This window comes from Salmo trutta, chromosome 3 (assembly GCF_901001165.1).
Source record: "Salmo trutta chromosome 3, fSalTru1.1, whole genome shotgun sequence".
In the NCBI taxonomy this organism is placed as follows: Eukaryota; Metazoa; Chordata; class Actinopteri; order Salmoniformes; family Salmonidae; genus Salmo; species Salmo trutta.
Genome location: NC_042959.1, coordinates 53,611,575 through 53,624,877, shown reverse-complemented (window position 1 = coordinate 53,624,877; position 13,303 = coordinate 53,611,575).

Below are 13,303 nucleotides of genomic sequence, written 5' to 3'. Positions count from 1 at the left end.
AACTGTACGGAGCTGTACAAATTAGTCTAGTCTGCAATTGCAAATCATCACCTTACTGTCAGCTCACAAAAAAAGATTGCGTTTGCACCATTTTTTTTATCAAAAGACCAAAAATCCCAAAGAAAATAGTCTATGTTACTGCTATATTTCCAATGAAGGGTAGAGCACAGTACACCAATACAGTAATTCCCATAGGTCATCTTCAAGCTCCCAGGTCTCTTTATCATCTCTCCTCGAAGATGGATCTTGTATTTATTGCCTCGGGGTGGAGTTAATAAAAGAACAGGTCCAATCAAGTCCAATGTCAGGAGAGGATGGTTATTCTGGTGTGTGTGTGTGTGTGTGTGTGTTGTTGATGGAGAGTGTGGGCATGGCATTGGACAGGCCCAGTGGCTATGGGAGTACCCTGGCGAAGCCCTAGCAGTGGAAAGGACCTGTAATTTTGTGGCCTTCTCTCTCTGAGTCACATATCCCAGCACAAACTGTTCACCGTGTTCAGCGGTGCCCCCTTTTTTAACCCCTCCCTCTCCCCCATTTCTCTCCCTCCCTCTCACTGTTCTTGCTCCTTAGGCATTCCCCTTAACAAGTGGTGGAAAAAGTACCTAATTGTCATACTTGAGTACTATATAAATAGTAAAGTCAAGTAGTTTTTTGGGGTGTCTTTACATAAGTAGTACTTAAAAGTATTTTTACTTAAGTAGTTTACACCACTGCCCCTAACAAACAACAAGCTTGTTCCAAATGAAGTATTTACCCCAAACTCTTATACTGGACATTGGACTATACTAAAAAGCAGCAAATAGCCAACTCTCTGTCTGGGTGGACTGCATCTGTGCCTGAACCATAAAGGACTCAAAAAACCTAGTACAAAGAAGCCACTACTGCGTTTGCTTCAAATTGGGGCAGCAGGTAGCCTAGTGGTTAGAGCATTGGGCCAGTAACCGAAAGGTTGCTTGATCGAATCCCCGAACTGACAAGGTAAAAATCTGTCATTCTGCCCCTGAACAAAGCAGTTAACCCACTGTTCCTAGGCCATCAATATAAATAAGAATTTGTTCTTAACTGACTTGCCTAGTCAAATAAAAGGTTAAATAAAAATGCACTTCATTTTGGTACATGCACAAATAACATAACCATAAAACCCTTTGGGTTAACAATAGTAAGACCGGGACGATGCCAGAATCACAATACTCATTAGTTTCGTGGCAAGGAAACCAAACACAAAGTGGATTTTACGTCTTTAGGAAAACAGCCCTAATTTTGGAAACAAACATTATGTCATCCAGAGTAACATTTATTTATTTTCCAAACTATAGCACACAATATTTTACATTCAGTTGAAGTCGGAAGTTAGGTTGGAGTCATTAAAACTCGTTTTTCAATCACTCCACAAATTTCTTGTTAACAAACTATACATTTTACATTTTAGTCATTTAGCAGACGCTCTTATCCAGAGCGACTTACAGTAGTGAACCATTTCATTTCATGCATTTTTGTACTGGCCCCCCGTGGGAATCGAACCCACAACCCTGGCATTGCACACACCATGCTCTACCAACTGAGCCACAGGGACAGCCACAGGGACAGCCTATAGTTTTGGCAAGTCGGTTAGGCCATCTACTTTGTGCATGACAAGTAATTTTTCAAACAATTGTTTACACACAGATTATTTCACTTATAACTCACTGTATCACAATTCCAGTGGGTCAGAAGTTTACATACACTAAGTTCACTGTGCATTTAAACTGCTTGGAAAATTCCAGAAAATGATGTCATGGCTTTAGAAGCTTCCGATAGGCTATTTGACATCATTTGAGTCAATTGGAGGTGTACCTGTGGATGTATTTCAAGGCCTACCTTCAAACTCAGTGTCTCTTTGCTTGACATCATGGGAAAATCTAAAGAAATCGGCCAAGACCTCAGAAAAAAAATTGTAGACCTCCAGACTATGGTTTGCAACTGCACATGGGGAAAAAGATCATACTTTTTGGAGAAATGTCCTCTGGTCTGATGAAACAAAAATAGAACTGTTTGGCCATAATGACCATCGTTATGTTTGGAGGAAAAAGGGGGAGGCTTGCAAGCCGAAGAATACCATCCCAACCGTGAAGCACGGGGGTGGCAGCCTCATGTTGTGGGGTGCTTTGCTGCAGGAGAGACTGGTGCACTTCACAAAATAAATGGCATCATGAGGATGGAAAATTATGTGGATATATTGAAGCAACGTCTCAAGACATCAGTCAGGAAGTTAAAGCTTGGCTGCAAATGGGTCTTCCAAATGGACAATGACCCCAAGCATACTTCCAAAGTCGTGGCAAAATGGCTTAAGGACAACAAAGTCAAGGTATTGGAGTGGCCATCACAAAGCCCTGACCTCAATCCTATAGAATATTTGTGGGCAGAACTGAAAAAGTGTGTGCGAGTAAGGAGGCCTACAAACCTGACTCAGTTACACCAGCTCTGTCAGGAGGAATGGGCCAAAATTCACCCAACTTACTGTGGGAAGCTTGTGGAAGGCTACCCGAAACGTTTGACCTACGTTAAACAATTTAAAGGCAATGCTACCAAATACTAATTGAATGTGTGTAAACTTCTGAACCACTGGGAATGTGATGAAAGAAATACAAGCTGAAATAAATAATTCTCTCTACTATTATTCTGACATTTCACATTCGTAAAATAAATTGATGATCCTAACTGACCTAAGACAGGGAATTTTTACTAGGATTAAATGTCAGGAATTGTGAAAAACTGAGTTTAAATGTATTTGGCTAAGGTGTATGTAAACTTCCGACTTCAACTGTATAGCAGGTTTTAAAGGACCAAAGACTTTGGTCTGCTTCGTGTTCTCATTTTTGCCATGTAAAGAAATGTTATGTTACTGGTATCCTCACAGCCCTAAACAGAGAGATCGGACTTTTGGATGAAGGCTGTTGCTTGATGTAAAACCAACACACAAAGTGGGTCCGCTGAAATCCAGGGTCAGGAGTGAATGCTCTAACTCTCTGAGGCACTCATCCAGTCAACAGGCAGGAGCAGGAATGACAGCCTGTGATGCAACTTACGAGACATGACAGGCAACAAACGGCATGTTAACTCTGCAGTCAGCCCTTTCTGTTTCATTCTCTTTCACTATTTCTTTCCATTCCCCTATAGCATTCCAAGAGGGCAGCAAAAAACAAGGCACTCTGTTGAGCAATATGTTTTCTTTTTTACAAATGAGATACTCTATTGAATGCTGATGCACTATGTACAGGATGTGGCTGGGGTTATAGCATTTCTTTCACATGACCCATCAATTTAGACAAGTGTGTCTGGGTAAGCTTCATCTAAAATTTATAAAATATTTTTTTATCTGGACACTTTGTTTACCTGGAATTTTTCCTTATTGTAGGCTACTACCACTTTTAGTCTTAACCTTTACTACACTACTCACTGTTTAGCACATGACCTCATGTGAATCCTTAAAGAGATGGGTGGGCCTGGTTTAAGAGGGTGTGAACAATACTGAATGGGTGTAGACAAAGGAAAGCTCTCCAGTAGGTACCAAAACATTCAAAGGCCCTTTTCTCAAAAGTGATTTTACAAGCGTATAACATTCAAAGCAGAATTACTTTCCCGTTGTTCCTCAAAAATGCTGTGTATGATATATAATTTTGTAGCTCCGAGTCTCTACTTTTATCCAAAGTAAAACCCACAATTTCAAATTTTGCTACATAAGACCGAATCCAGGTGGTGAATCACATATCATCTAAGGCCACAGTAAAACTGCAAATGGTAGTCACAAAGTATGGAATATTTACCCGAATCTGAATCATAATTACAGTACCATTTCATGTTACCCTTCTAACAGTATTATCACTTGTTACATTTCTCACTGCAAGGCATATCCTGCATGGCATATCCTAGTTTATTTCATAATTCCACCTTGGTTTATTTTGTGTTAGCTTGAAAAATGAACAAATAGCTACAGAAAATTATTTTTGACATGTAGTTGAGACATGTTGCTATAGGCTGTTTGCTTTGCTGTAGCTAGCGCGCCCATCTATCTGTCTCAGTTTATTGAGTGTGAATTTGTGTAACCAGGATCAATCTCTACAAAGTTCAACAAAAATAAATGTAAAGATACATTAGCCTACTTTGTATTAAAGTTTCAGTCAATTTGTAAGTCGCTCTGGATAAGAGCGTCTGCTAAATGACTTAAATGTAAATGTTAAATGTCAGTGTATGCTAAGATGGTTTATACTCTATGTTGTATGAATGGCTTTTGATGCATTGTCTGACTAGTATTAACTGTAAATCCTTTACCCTCAGGGGAAGAATAGCAGGCTTCACTTCAGATGCTCTACTCTTCTGCTCCTGATTTACAAAATGTATCAGCAGAGTACAGTAGGACTACATTGGCAGACATGTACTAACTTTATTTTGTACAGGCATCCTCCCTTTGGGTGGGGCCAAAAGATACAGGACCACAAGGGACGAAGGATCAAGCCCAAGTTCCCATTTAGCATAATTAGGAACATGATGTGATTATGAAGTGTCCCATAGGAACAGATAAAGAGGGTATAGGGCTCAAAATGGAAAAGAGCTCCAATGTGCCTCCTCCAATGAGCCTCTTCCTAACCACTTGTTTATACGGCTTGCTGAATATCTAATGAGTGACTACTGAGGCTGCCGAGCAGGCCCAAAATATGGGTTGGGAATTTAATGTAATTCATCTCTCATAATCCCAAAAAAAGTAATAAATCTCTCATCTTTCCATTCGTTTGGAATGGACATTTTGGTAGGTAGTACTTGACGTTTGAGAGACACGTGGCCGCGCCCCCTGCCTTCTGTTATCCATCCAGGCAAGACAATTATTCCTCCTTCAGTAAACACAGGCAGAAACAAAGGCATAAGCGCCACCCACCGGCCAACTGTTGATGAGAACTCTGACTGGCGTGAAGTGCAGGAATTACAGTTTGGGAAACATATTATAGAAGGAAAAATTGTGACGGAATAATGCTGATTGAAAACAGCAAACCATTTCACCTCAACAGACATATGGCCATATTGGCTTCTTTGATAAAACTTACCACAACTAGTTGGGGACTTTTTGGTTTGTTGACTGATGAAAGAAAGCCACTTCAAAAACATACGCATTTGTCACCCGTAAGTGAAATGTAAGTAGCCTACAATTTGTTTGAAATACTGATGTAGCCTAATTGTAAACTACCTGGCCTTACGGTGTTACAGCCATCTGCAAATTTGATTAATTACATTGCTGCGCCCGCTAACGTCTTCTTCTTCTTATGGTATCATGGCGTTCGCTCATTTTGTTTGTGCATGCCGCCACCTACTGTGCGGTAGTGTGTGGTCAATCACGTTATATTCATTTTGTGATACAAAAATAAAAAAGGAAGGGGGAAAAGGAAAAAAATGGCACCACTAAACCCAATATCTATATACAGGTGTGTAGTGCCGAGGAAGCGTTTTCATTTTGAGAATTACAGGAAATTAATTCTTAGAAATTCTGAATCAATTATATTCAATTACCACAAAAATTCCATGAAAAATAATAGAATGACAAACCAAATAGAGATCCACAGTAGAGGTGTCATAATACCCATAAAATCTTGGTTTCAAACAGGGAAATAGTGCCAATAGTTTTTTCAGCATTCATTTTTCCCATAGGGAATTTTAGAAACACTTAGCCTTCCCTGTGGCTCAGTTGGTAGAGCATGGTGTTTGCAATGCCAGCATGGTGTGTGCAACGCCAGGGTTGTGGGTTCGATTCCTATGGGGGGCCAGTACAAAAAAAAAATTGAATGAAATGAAACGTATGCATTCACTTCTGGATAAGAGCATCTGCTGAATGACTAAAATGTACTTAAAAAAGGGCTTTATTTCATGTAGTCTTACCCTGGCGTGAGTTTTTGATAACCATGTAAATCTCTCTCAGACAAGGTGATGTTTACCAATATTTTCAGCTCTATTTACTATCAGATTCAAAAATGCTAATTAGCATCAAAGTAGACATCATGCAAGACAACAAATATTTACACGGTTATCAAAACCGCTGAAAAACATCCCCACAGCATGATGCTGCCACCACCATGCTTCACCGTAGGGATGGTGCCAGGTTCCCTCCACATGTGATACTTGGCATTCAGGCCAAAGAATCTTGTTTCTCATGGTCTGAGAGTCCTTTAGGTTCATTTTGGCAAACTCCAAGCAGGCTGTTATGTGCCTTTTACTGATGAGTGGCTTCCGTCTGGCCACTCTACCAAAAGGCCTGATTGGTGGAGTGCTGCAGAGATGGTTGTCCTTCTGGAAGGTTCTCCACAGAGGAGTTGTGGAGCTCCCTGACCAAGGCCCTTCTCCACCGATTGCTCAGTTTGGCCGGGCAGCCAGCTCTAGGAAGAATCTTGGTGGTTCCAAACTTCTTCCATGTAAGAATGATGGAGGCCACTGGGTTCTTTGGGACTTTCAATGCTGCAAAAATGTTTTGGTACCCTTCCCCAGATCTGTGCCTCGACACAATTCTGTCTTGGAGCTCTACGGACAATTCCTTCAACCTCATGGCTTGTTTTTTTGCTCTGACATGCTTTGTCAACTGTGGAACCTTATATAGACAGGTGTGTGCCTTTCCAAATCATGTGAAATGTATTGAATTAATTGAATTTACTCCAATCAAGTTGTAGAAACATCTCAAGGATGATCAATGGAAACAGGATGTACCTGAGCTCAATGTCGAGTCTCATAGCAAAGAGTCAAAATACTTATGTAAATCAGGTATTTCTGTTTGTTATTTTTAATACATTTGCAAAAATAAAAAAATAAAACAGTTTTCGCTTTGTCATTATGGGGTATTGTGTGTAGATTAATGAGGAAAAAAAAAATCAATTTTAGAATAAGGCTGTAACGTAACAAAATGAGGAAAAAGGGAAAGGGTCTGAATAATTTTCGAATGCACTGTAAATATGTAGGCTACAGCAGGCTAGAAGTAGGTAGTGTAAATTATGGTTTCTTCCCTGTCTTCTCTCGGTGGTGAGAATGATGAAAAACTGTAGGCTACATGTGTGTACTGCAAAGGCCCGTTGAAAAAAAATCTAAATTCACCTTGATGTTTATAAAACTCCACAACCCCCTCTTGTGCAGTGGAACCCAGAACAATATGTGACCACTTGGTTACGGCGACACCATTCTGCCGAGGATACCGAAACCAGAGTCGCTAACACAAATCCCAAGAGCCTGACCTTCTGGAAGTTCCTGTAGCCCTGCTAGGGATATTTAGCCTATATTGGCTATTGGTTGAAACGTAGGGCCCGTTCTAGCTTGGTATGTCAGCTTGGGAAATTGGAAATGTGAATCGGGCCAAGTTGGAGGTAATAATGGATTTAGATTATAGTTCATTGAGATGCATGAATAGGCTACACCACACCAAAAGCTTGATTTTATGGCCGTTTTAAAATGAATTGCCTGCAAATTATGTTCACTACTTGGTCAATTTGATGATTAAATCTATGCAAATAAATTCTATGAATTGATAATTCACCTCTGTTTTATTTTATTCTGTAATAGGGTATATTGTAACCATGTGTTCAAGCTAATTAAATCAAAGTTCATTTAGCGCTGTCCTTTTAGAACTACCAAGGGCGCGCCAATCATTTAAAATAACAATCATCAATATCTGTTGGCTATAGCTAATAGTCCTACTCATCACTTATTATATTATTATGAATAGAAGATTATCACTAAAGTTAGATCAAAGCTGAATCAATGTCTTGCAAGATCACATAACAGAACCGAATATAATTGCATAGCATGTCTACAACGTTACTGTTACACCAAAAACACCTCCTTATTTCAAACTAGGTTTTAGGATGGTTAGCTGATGCTGAATAGTACAACAACAAAAAATCTCCTAAGCCAAAACTCAACAGAGCCACTAGGAAGGATATATGCTTTCATTGAAACAAAATACAAGAAAGGCTAATAGTTTGATGACACCATCTGCTCTAATTCACTCACGAAACAGTAATTCAATAAGATCGAAATGCATAGGCTACTCCCATGAAACTGATTGAGATCAATCAAATGATTGACATGCAGATGCAGTTTCACCAGTAAAACGTGAAGAATTATCATCTAACTGATCCTACACCAGGCCAATGGCCAGGTAGGACGGGACTCTTACGTTCAACAAACCTTGTAACTCTTCTGCAGTAAAACCTCGTACACCCAACTGCAGCTGCCACCACAACATCTATTTTCTGTGATTGGATTGATGGCAATGAACACTAAGAAGCCAACCTTACTGAAGCACAAATTCATATCACTCTGTATTGACCCTAGGCCTACTACTCACACTTGACCCATCATCCTCTACTCTTTTCACTGTCTCAGCATACAACACTTTCTGTTCTACTCTAACCCTGGCAACCTCAACCTGTCTCTCTCGCACCGGGCACTTCTGATCCCCAGCAACATGGGCACCCCGACAATTGACACACACAGTTTTTTACACCGATACTACACATTCCTTTGTCCCATGTCCTCCTACACACTTCTCACATCTTGGAATCTCCCTCCTACACACTGCTGCAACATGATCATAAGCTTGGCATCTCTAACACCTTAATGTGTTTGGCACCAAAGCTCTCACTGGATAACTACATATCTTTACATTACTTTATCAGGTCTGCTTCAAAACTCAAAAGGACAGACAATGTAATGTCTTCACAGTTTCACTACAAGGACGGCATCTCACAAAAACGGCGGGCGTCACAGAAACAGGGAATTTCAATTTCAGTTGCCTAATCTCAAAAATTAATGCCACCCCAGTAATCACTCCTTTCAAAGGTGTACTGCTCCGGAGAGCAAAGCAAGTCACAGGTCTTGTCCCTAGTCACGTGACGTGAAGTGCCTGCTTCCTCTGGACGGATGAAAAACAGAAAATCATCGCGTCCACTTCGAGCTACCTTCTGTCACGTCTGCTCCCGTTCCCCTCTCTGGCGCTCGAGGGTGCCAGGCGGCCCATCATTACACACACCTGTCACCATTGTTACGCGCATCAGCACTTCATGGGACTCACCTGGACTCTATTACTTTATTGATTGCCTCCCCTATATCTGTCACTTCCTCAGTTTCTTCCCCGTGTCTGCATTAATGTTGTATTGTTCCCCCTGTCCAGACGCTGTTCTTATTTTGTTCTATGTCCGTTTATCCATAAAATATTCACTCCCTGTACTTGCTTCTCGTCTCCCAGCGACTGTCCACACAGAATGCAGAAACCAATATTGGAAGCATCAGGGAGTTTTACATTTTTGGGGGGGGGTTGGTGACGTCGGGTCCGGGTGCCGCTGCCGAAGGAACCAGGGGTGCCTCAGCTGGCTCGTCGGGCTTCCATGCCTTAGCTGGCTCTAGAGGTTTTCTTGCCTCAGTTGGCTCGGCAGGCTCCCATCCCATGTCATGTCTCAGCCGGCTCGTCGAGCTCCCACACCTCAGCAGGCTCGTCGGGCTCCCACGCCTCAGCCGGCTCATCGGGCTCCCAAGCCTCAGCCAGTTCATCGGGCTCCCACGCCTCAGCCGGTTCGTCGTGGCTTCCGCGCTTCAGCTGGCTCGTCGGGCTTCCACGCCGCGGGCTAGCCCATCAGGCTCGCCCAGGTGGGACGCCGGGTACTGTCACGCCTGCTCCTGCTCCCGTTATCCTCTCTGGCGCTCGAGGGCGCTATGCCGCCCATCATTACGCACACCTGTCACCATCGTTATGCGCATCAGCGCTTCATGGGACTCACCTGGACTCTATTACTTTATTGATTGCCTCCCCTATATCTGTCACTTCCTCAGTTTCTTCCCCGTGTCTGCATTAATGTCATTTTGTTCCCGGTCCAGTTGCTGTTCTTGTTTTGTTATATGTCCGTTTATCCATTAAATCTTCACTCCATGTACTTGCTTCTCGTCTCCCAGCATCTGTCCTCACACCTTCACCTATTTAAAAGTACCCAACTTATTTTCTACCCAGCCCAAGGCTACATATGGACCAGCCAAAAGGCAGGGATCCACTTTCTCCAAAAACTTTCCTCCCACTGGTCCCTGAAATGGCAGGTAGTAGGTTGCGTAAAAATACTTTGTAACTATTTCAAATTCCAATTCAAGAGGCGAGCGCCCTGACTGAATTGTCAATAATTTCACAGTAGAACAGTTTGTTTTTAATAGAAAATGGGGCTAAATATGAGGCAAAATATCTGTATGCAAGCTCTATGTGTTTCTTAGTTTAAGTTGACACTTTTCTTAAATGATCAGCCAACGTAGTAGGCTACGGGATCTGGGTTTGGTTTCTGATCTAGGCCCGAAATCCCATGGTAGATCTGGGCACAGTTTCCAAAGAGCATCTTAAGGCTAAGTTCATTGTTAGAACCATAAGATCCTATGATTCTAAGATGAATTTAGCCTTAAGATGCTTTTTGGAAACCGGGCCCATATCTACCATGGGTCAAGGGAAAGGCCACACAGAGGAGGTGAGATGACATTTTCACTTTTTCCCATTGCACTGATCAATTTGCATATAACACCATTTGGTGTCATCAGATTTCCATAAAATGCAATAACTGAAATCTATCCATAATGTCGTTTGAAACAAGGGTCTGGATTATTTAATATACCTAATCTAATTGCCAGAAAATAATGACCATGCTCATAGAATTGAAAAAAAAAGTATGAATACAGAATCTGCATTAATATTGATACTGTAGGCTACATTGATTACTTTATTACCTACATGTATCTGTGGTTTTCTTTCATTTTCGTAACGGGTCGCCAAACAACCTATGGGAACTCCACACGATGTGTAATATGTGCAGGGTCACAAAGCCTTGGAACACACATCCATGGTCTCACATCACCTCTCCGAGTTGGGACTAACAATTCACTTGGAAAAGAGTTATCTAGTCCCCACTCAATGTGTGCACTTTCTGGGCTAGACATTGGACAATCAAATCATGCGAGAAACACTCTCCAGAAAGAGTGGTATCTTTGACAAATTGTCTTTCAACATTCAAACTGAGAAAACAGGTGACAGCGAGTCAGAGGCTCCTAGGACACCTAGCTGCTGCAGTCCATTTTGTACCATTAGGCTTGCTCCACATGCGGCCAATACAGCGTTGGTATAACAGAAGGGACAAACACAAAAAGCTGACAATTTCAATGAGTTGCTGGAGAGTAATACAATGGTGGCCCCTAGCACTTCAAACTCCCAGTGGAGTTCTCCTAGGCGCAGTTCACAACCAGGTGTGACAAAGATGCAGGGAGTCAGGAAGCAGGTGCAGTAGGTGAGTTTAACCAGAATGAACATAGAGAGAATACAAAAACAAGAGTAGCGTCTGAACATGAAAACAGAAACAATACTGCCTGATGGGTGATACAACAGAGTGCTAGATAAAGGGGAAGTAATCAGGGTAGTGATGAAGTCCAGGTGTGCCTAATGATGGGGCACAGGTGTGCGTAATGATGAGTTGCCAGGACCGGTAGTTAGTAGACCGGCGATGTCAAGCGCCGGAGCGGGGGAGCGGGAGTAGACATGACACCGCGTGACTATGACCACAGATGCCTCCCTACAGGGATGGGGAGCAGTCTTGAACCAGTCAGTGGTCCATGATGTATGGTCAGCACCATGGACAATGCCTCACATCAACGTACTGGAGCTCAATGCGGTTCACCTTGCACTCTGGCACTTCCTCCCAGTACTGAGAGGACAACATGTACTGATACGGACAGACAACACATTCGTGGTTGCACACATCAACCACCAGGGCGGACTGAGGTCAATGGCACTGCACCAGATAACAAAAGTGATACACCTGCCGGGGGTGGAGAATCAGGCAGCAGACCTTCTCTCCAGAGGAGGCCCTCTTCCTTCAGACTAGAAGATACATCCCACAGTATTGGAGAAGATCTGGGTGCGATTCGGAAGGGCCATCGTTGATCTGCTCGCATCGCAAGCCTCAACCTATTGTCCTATTTGGTTCTCAATAAAGGGTAAATCAGGCCACCTCGGCCACACAGATGGCCAAGGGGGCTGCAGTATGCGTTTCCACCAATTCTCTTGCTCCCTCAAGTCTTGAGAGCGAGTCAGTTCTCATGAGCGAGTCAGTTCTACTTGTTGCTCCACATTGGCCACAGCAGCACTGGTTTTCAGACCTTGTAAAGCTGACAACCTCCCAACCATGGGAACTCCCTCTTTGAGCGGACCTCCTGTCACAAGCGAACGGCAAGCTTTGGCACCTCAAACCAGGCATACTGAAGTTGTGGGTGTGGCCTCCGAACTTGACCGCCTTGTAGCTGCAGTGTTGCCCTCCTTGGTGATTGATACAATTCAGGCAGCCAGAGCATCCTCTACGCCAAGCCTGGGCAACTTCAGTCCTTGGGGGCCTGATTGGTGTCACCCTTTTACCCCAGCCCCAGCTAACACACCTGACTCCAATAATCAACTAATCATGATCTTCAGTTAAAAATGCAATTAGTTTAAATCAGCTGTGTTTGCTAGGGATGGGGAAAAGTGTAACACCAATCAGGCCCCCGAAGGACTGGAATTGCATAGGCCTGCTCTATGCAAACCCTGTATTCCTAAAAGTGGAACGTGTTCAGGAGGTGGTGTCGACCATACAGAATCGCCATCATCCTGCCCAATATCTGTCATTTTGACTTTCCTCCAGGAGCTTATGACTGCAGGGAAGTCCCCATCTACATTGAAGGTGTATATGGAAGCCATCTCTATGGGTCATGACCAGATTGCGGTTGCATCATCATGGGCACACCCTCAAGTATCGCAATTCATGAAAGGTGCCCACAGGCTACGGCCCCCCAAGGCTCCTTCAGTACCCTCATGGGAGTCAGATGTTGTCCTACTATCACTTATGAGCCCACCATTTGAGCCACTCTTCACTTGATCTATTTGAGCTCTCAGTCAAGACTGCCTTTCTATTGGCTATTGTTTCAGCCAAGCATGTTGGAGAATTACATGAGCTTTCTACCCATCCTTCATGCCTCACTTTAGCAGAAGCTGGATCTAAGGCAATGCTTTGGCCAAATCCAGTATTATTACCTAAGGTGCTTTCATCATCACATGCTAACCAGCCCTTAATCATAGCAGCATTTCACCCGCCTCCCCACTTCTCACAGGAGAGTTGTGAGTTGCATTCACTTTGCCCGGTTAGGGCATTGAGTGCCTATCTTGCTGCAACAAGAACTGTTCGTCAAACAGAACAGCTTTTTGTGTGTTATGGGGATAACACCAAAGGGGAAGCAGAGACTGGCACATTGG